Here is a 7325-nt window from a genome sequence, read left to right as displayed (position 1 = left end):
CAGCAGGTGAGTCCTTGAATTGCCACGGGAAAAAAAATCTTTTGTCGATACTTTTGTCATTTTTTTAAATAAAAATAACGCAAGCTGGAACTTTACGATTTTGGAAAGAAGGTGTAACTTACAAAGTCACCGCAGATTGAGCTGGTGGTACTAGTACTTTAGATTATTTGAAATTAAAGACCGACCATACTCAAGTTTTCCAAGTGGAGTTGCGTGGTATTGTTTTGAAAAAAAATGAAAATCATCCAAAGTGCTCCCCTAAAAAACACAATCGAATTCTGCACCCCTTCATTTATTAAACATCGGCCATCCATCATTAATCAAACAACGATGATCCCGAGTACTCGCAACCTAATCAATCAAGCCCTAGACACAATTACACGGACAACCACGCGATCCTGCATTGTTATGTACAGGGTACACGGTACATACCCTTCAAAATTAAAAAAGCAACCCCCCGTGCTGCACCCTCGCCCCTATCGCATGTGTAATACCTACTTTCCCCGCACGGAGCGCTTTCGATGTCCCTGCCGCTAGATGCCACTTCCAGTCCCCCCGCCGCGGCTCCGATAGACCCAATATACCTATGTACACGTGTTGCAGGAAAGGGACGAGGGGAATGCTCCCCACTCCGAGTGCCGGCGCGCGCCGGCGGCAACGGACGTCGAGAAAGAGAGCGGCGACAGGATTCCAGTTAGTGCCGCGGCGCCGCGAGACGAGGAGCTTGCGCGTCGATTTCAGGGCCGCGCCTCGAAGGTTTTCGTTTGCACCTATTGTTTATTTATACTTGTCTGGTCTAACAATAGGTGGTGAAATTGAATTTCGTGGGGCTACGCGAGTGGAAAAAAAAAAAAAATTGTTTTTTTACGAATGATACGAAAGATTTGGGTGCTGGGTGAAACAAAAAATTATTAATAATAATTCGCGAGTGTGGAGAAACAGCCTCGAAGGGGGTGAAATGAAATTTTAAAAAACGAGTGCTCGTGTTAAAAGTGTCGACGATGACGTTGATTTTTTACAAATAAGAATCAGGGAGGAAAAAAAGTGCGTGATCTCGTGAGAGAGGGAGAAGAGCAAAGGGTGGAATTTCTTTCAATTAAAAAAAAAAAAAAATTTTTTTCTTGTCCAACGAAAGCTCCTTCAATTGCACGGACACTTACGTATCGCTCCTGTGGTGCCAGTGTAGGCTGTGCGTTTTCGACGATCGTCGCGTGCATCAGGGCACACACAGGTAGAAGAGCTTGCGGAGGTCGATCGCCACCAGTGGGCTTTCGAGGGGGTAGGTCATAGTGCCGGGGAAGAAGAACCAGCCCGAGGCGGAATAATCGAGCTGTGCAGGCGAGTGGCGCGGGGGCTTTTATCGGTGCGAGCACGCGAAGCCCCCCGCATGATATCTTATCTGGTGCAGTTATTCGTCCTTCTCTCGGCCGTCGTTTGTGCTTCTGCTGACGTTGTGGGTGCTGAATCGCTGGCCGTTGCTGTTGCTGTCACGGCACCAAACCCACACGTCTGTTGCAAAGGTGAGGATTTCTTGATTTTTTTTTTTTCTCCTACAGCGTTGGATACTTTGGCTTGTGGTTAGGTATACGGTGGAATATTATGGCTTCGCTGTTTCATGGGGTATATGAGGCTTCGAGGGATGATTTTTTTTTTTTTTTTTTTTTTTCTTTTGCCAAAAGAACAAACAAACTTATAAAGTTGCGGGTTTAACGTCCCGATCGGTAATCTAACCCGAGGGATCTTACGTCGTTTGTTGTGCAAATCTTGATAAAAGGGTACGATGGCCCATTGTTTTAGTATTTTCATACGTCTGTGGAGGGAAGATTTTTTATTTGATAACTTTGAACGAACCGATGACCAGATATTTTAACGACACGATTACCTGACGCGCGTTTTTTTTCTGTCTCACGTGTTTTTGGACTAGCTTATTATCTCGTTAAAAAAAAAATTATCTGTATGCGCTTTTGCAATTGAACTTGGTTGCCAAAGTAATTTACACTTAATTATAGTGATAAAATGTACAAGCTTGCGTATAAAATTATCAAAGAATTGCCGAGCAGAGTTAATAAGGAAACGTCAAGACCAAGTCGATAAATACGCGTCAAATGTGTAGTGCAGCCACAGTGCGCGTTTTCTATTCTGGTTAATTGAAAAGGAGAAAAAAAAGGTGCAATTGGTATATACATCATAACAATAACAGCAACGGTAAATTCTTGGCTACTAGATTTCTCGTCGCGAAGCCACAAAAGAGAAAAAAAAAAAAAAAAAAAAAAATTAGATTAAAACACACTCCTATACACCCGAAGAGCGGGCAGTTTATCTCGAGAAAATGCTCGGCGATCGCTCTCATTCACTTTTATCGCCACCGCACCGGTGATGAAATTCCGCGCGGCACAGTCTATACATTCGTTCTCTCTTGACGCGAGACATCGTTTTTCATCCGCGAAAGATCGCGTAAATCACACCACACGAATACACACACGCGCGCGCGCGCTCCAAAAACCACGAGCTCATATTTTCCCCACAGTACACACGCCGACGTTCACGAGCTCAGGGACTCCCTCGGCAAATTACAACGTCTTGCTACCGACGGCTGAGGATTGACACGCTCACATCGTACACGTATCCTAAAAATCCTTCGACTACAAAGGATATCCTTATACGATCCCTCGACCCCCACTGTAAATACCTACGTGTATACGTCACGATACAAATGAAATTTACGGATCATCGTCTCACGAGTCAAATTAGTATTGGCCTCCCAAAAGTCAACGCTCCCATTATTCATGCATCCAGAGTTTCCTCGCGCGTATATATATATCCAGATGATGATGATACACCTATATTCCCCCCCGAGCACGTATCGCTTACCAACATAATGTTGGCTGTACGTATACCTGCGGATCCATCCTCAAATTGGCCGTAAAAGCGGCTTTCACGCTCGCGCTCTCCCGTGTCTCTTTGTTGCGCGTACCCATACACCTCTACCTGGATGCATCGAGATCTCCCGGGAGAGACAACTCGTCGATCACCCGTAAATCGAGCGATGAGTAAAAAAAAGGTGCCATTTAGGCCCCTGCCGTAGTTGGTTGTATAACTCGTATGCCATGCTCACGGGGGCCAATAAATCAACGTCACCGACGAGAGAAAATAAGTGTATACGCGCGTTGGTCTCTCTCTCGCGAAATATCGGGACCCGCCGGGTTATTGTGCGGGACCCGAGTAAGAGATCGGCCTCGGGAGGATAATGAAAGCGCCGAACGATAATGCGCGCGTGCGACGTTTCCGCTCGACTTACCTACCCCCCCCCCGTTTTTCAAGCTCCACACGGGCGATCCTTACAAAGCCTCTGGACTACTATACACATTGCGTGATATTTTGTGCTCCGATTTGACTCTCCCGGATGGCAGTGCTGTAACGCATTAACCACTCCCCGGATCGATCGAAAGGGAGGCGATGGGGAGAAGGAGCGATTGTGTGCACGTATACCAGCGCGGGGTGGAAGGTTGAGCTGTTGTTGGGGAGGGGGGGGGCAGGTGAAAATCCAGGGGAGATTTTCCTTTCTTTCCTTTCAGCGCGGAGGACTACGACGATTAATCCCCCAAGTCTCGAGCCGAGGCACGTTGGCTGTTGTATTGTCCCTCTTCCTATCCGGGAATAATTTTTTTTTTTTTATCCCTCCCCTATCTTGGGCGATACGACAAAAGGACATGTTTGTCGTGAGACGGAAAAATTCATAGCGTTACGTAAAAATTTATAACTGCAGCCGGATGGTGGTGGAGAGCACACATCATAAATATAGGTGCACGAAGCATGAAATCCACCCGAGGCACGTACAAGGAGAAAAAAAAAATGGGTCCACCGCCAGTGCCGGCGTCAATTAATCCTGCCGCGGAGAGGAGCGCACGTCAGCTGGGAAAACTCGCTGAAACGTCCCTCCCCTTTTCTACCCTTCTCCCAAACTTATAACCCAGTAGTGTACGTATCGGGTAGCTGTGTACCCTCGAGCGCCGTCACGTACGTCGCTTGTGCTCCTCTCTGCCGTGCGTTCGTTTAAACTCGGGAGACGACCGAAGGCTTCTTCTTTTTCTCCTCTCGGTGCAGCGCCGTCGGGATTAGCTTTTCGCTCCCCGTGGACTCTCCTCCGACGCGAGCACGTAAGACGGTGTGTGTATGTGTGCGACTTTCAAAAGAATCCGGAGCAGCCAAGCGACCGGGACGGGGTACAAATTTCGCTCGAGTTTCGCGAAACTTGGGTTAAATAAAGGATCACCGAGGGATGACATATGTGCGTTGGGGGTGTCACGTGGACAAAAAAGGAATCTCGAGGAATAATCTTACAAGTGGTCGTGTTAATGATTGGGGATTATTTCCAGCAAAGGGTATCATTGACTGCGTGTTCGCTATCTCGATGATTTTCCTCGAAAAGAAAAATCTCACCCTCGGCCCTTAGCTATATAATCCAACTACTCGAAGAACACGAAATTCCCTGCCCTCCCGGTGAAAGCCTTACAAGCCTTGGCGAACAAGAAAGCTAAAGCGAGAAAATTAAGGGGCGGCTCGGCTCCCCGTGTGTACGCTGAAAAGGGGGACGGGGGGAATTTCTCGCTCAAATCGCCCGAAAATGGCTCCGTAGTTTCTCGCGAGGAGCTCGCGCGTACGGGAAACTCCAACCCCCTCGCTCTATTGCTCTTCTCGCTCGATTAAAGGAGCCTCCTCGGCTTTTACTTCGTTCCGTTTCAAAGTCTACTCGCTAATTTCCCGGAGCCAAAACTCTCGCGCATGTATGTATACCTCCTTGCCGCTGCTTCTTCGCCGTGGTATTAGTTTCCAAGTTTGATCTATTGTACGTCGGGGTGGAATTTGTCACTGCCGGGGTCATCAATCATGGATGGCCTTCTCATACGGATCGGCGAGAATGTAGAGGGTGATTTTTTTTTTTCTTTCATCTAGCAACGTAGAGACGCTTGATTCGTTCACTCAATTTGTATCAAAGATGTACAATTGACAAAAAAAAAAAAAAGAGCCCCCATCAAATACGCATTGAGCCGAATGCAGATAAATACGTACTGTTTGAGAAAGAAAAAGGTAACTCTGTCCCGTGCACCGTGAATTTGATGTGATCCATTAGCCGCGAATCGCCCATCTCATAAATCCCCCTACGATTGACCAGTAGCCCGCGGGTCTATGTGATACACGTACATACGCGGGGATGCACAGGGAAAAGAAATCAATTAAGCGCGATAGCACGGAGGTGGTAGTACCAGCTAGTGTTTTCCTTTTTTTTTTTTTTTTTTTTTTCCTCATAAGAGGATTTCGTTGTGTGTCGGCCGAATATTGCGGCGATTGATGGAAATTGGGCGGCTGGGTGAGACAGCTGGGTCGACCGCGGAAAGGATTTTCAACTCCAAGCCAGTATTCGTGAAATTTCTTTTTCCCGTTTTTTTTTGCGTGGGGAGACCACCGGATGATTGATACGCCGCGGTGAAATATTCATTTTCGTAATTATTTTAAAATCGCGTTGCGCGTCAATGTGAGGGGGGGGGAGGTGGTTTTTTCATCAGTCAATGGCACACCCGTGCGAAGTTGATTAAAAATTTTTCTTTTGCCCCTCTGCTTTGTGCGAGTGTGTGGGGGGTGGGTGAATTTAATTAAGCGTATGATTCTCTGTCTTTGAAAATTGATCGGTCGTTGTGCCTCGGCGAGAGAGGAAATTATATACATTACACTTTTGCAATCCACCAAAAATGCAATCACGTGGCTCGTGGACAAAAAAAAAGGGACACAAATTGTCACGGAAAAAGGTCGGTTACGTGACTCACGCTGCAATCTACCAACGAAACGTGTACACGCACGCGCGATCATCGTCGTTAACTTTTAATCGGAGCGGAGGAGAAGAAAGAGACACCAGCAGTGGCGTCGAGGAGATAACAAGAGGGAAGAGAGAAGAGGAAAAAAAGAAGACAATCGGTCCGCAGTGCTCCTCGCGTCTCGAGTAACAAAACTGGAAATAATAAGAGCATAAAGCCGGACTGGCACGAAAGCTCGCGTTTGGACACGAAATAAGCTAATGCTCGCTAATGGGGACGATTTTACGAGCACAGATTGTCTAATCAATTTGATGGGGACCTTTTTTTCAGAGCTCGAGTCTCGTTTCGACGCGTCGTTAAACTCGTGTTGCGATACGCTTCGCGAGAGAACAAGACACCGCGGATGTCCGCATTGAAAAATTCAATTAAACTTCAATCAAAGAAACGTTTCGATGGATTGAAATCGGGTAAAACGGGCTCGGTAATCGCTTAAACTCACGGCAATACGCGCATCCGATTAAACTTCCACGCTATGAAATCAATATCCTCGAGAGTCAGAACCAGATAACGACGACGTCACCGTCGCTGCACAATAGCCATGATGATCATAGTGACGCATCCTCTCTCCTGCTGTCCCTCGTTCCCACATCGCACGGGCTACGGCGTATATTGGTTGCAGCTTCCATCAAAACCAGCCATAAATTAAGAGGAAGAAAATTCCACAATATAAAGAAGACGTCTTTTTCTCGATACTTTTACGAGGATGCATACGAGAGGGTCGCCTGCATGGCGTATAATTTACGAGCGATGATGCAGGGCAAGGCTCTTGTGCACCGAAAAGTGAATCATGTGTGTATTGAAAATTGACACTGTGTACTACGGCCGATGAAAAGCCCTATCAATGCACAAGCGTCCGTACGAGACAGCCATTTGAATTTTGATTGAAAATCACACACCCAAGCACCGTCTTTGGCGAATTAATGTACATCCGTCCCGTGGTTGTGGCTATGTGCGCTTGAATGGGTATGACTAATATTATTTTCAGATGCAAGTACACACGCGAAAAATAGATGCTGGGATGTATTTTTGCACTTTGGCGTTTGATGATTAAATCGAAGTGGAGCATCATTACCAAAAGATGCAATTGTGAATCAGGCGTATGAATATGTGTGTGTACAGTCTCGAGTGTTGTTTGCGATTTTAATGCGTCAAACTCTGCTAATTTATGGTGGGCATTGAGAGAGAGAGACAAAAATAACGTCATAACTCAGAGGGAGTTGGTACAGCTCTCGTGTATAGAATCAATGGGAAGCCAACTTGTAGCGCGAGCCTATCTTAATTTGACTTTCATATTGGCCGTGGCGAGATAAAAAGCAGGTGGCGGAGGGGGGACGGAAGCCCACTAGAGTGCGGTGGCCTGCTGGATCTTCTTCTTTTTTTATTTTTTTTTTCTTCCTTTCCCTCCGTATCTCTCTTCTTTCGTGTAAACCCGAGACGAGAGGAAAAAGGAGAGCG

General features: G+C 46.6%; 1 protein-coding gene across 1 annotated transcript in view; it reads left to right on the top strand.

Moving 5' to 3' along the window:
• Positions 1–1106: 1106 nt before the first annotated feature.
• Positions 1107–7325, top strand: part of LOC106635902 (discoidin domain-containing receptor tyrosine kinase B) — a 155339-nt gene continuing 149120 nt past the window's right edge. The window contains exon 1 of the mRNA XM_014348099.2: positions 1107–1520. The gene's annotated coding sequence lies outside the window, so the exon portion shown is untranslated. The remainder of the gene's footprint in view (positions 1521–7325) is intronic.

Source organism: Copidosoma floridanum, unplaced genomic scaffold, assembly GCF_036245765.1.
Source record: "Copidosoma floridanum isolate Cflo_tuat_1 unplaced genomic scaffold, Cflo_Japanese_pri ptg000014l, whole genome shotgun sequence".
NCBI lineage: Eukaryota > Metazoa > Arthropoda > Insecta > Hymenoptera > Encyrtidae > Copidosoma > Copidosoma floridanum.
Note: the sequence above shows the minus strand (reverse complement) of the source record. Positions and strands in the feature narration are given on the sequence as shown.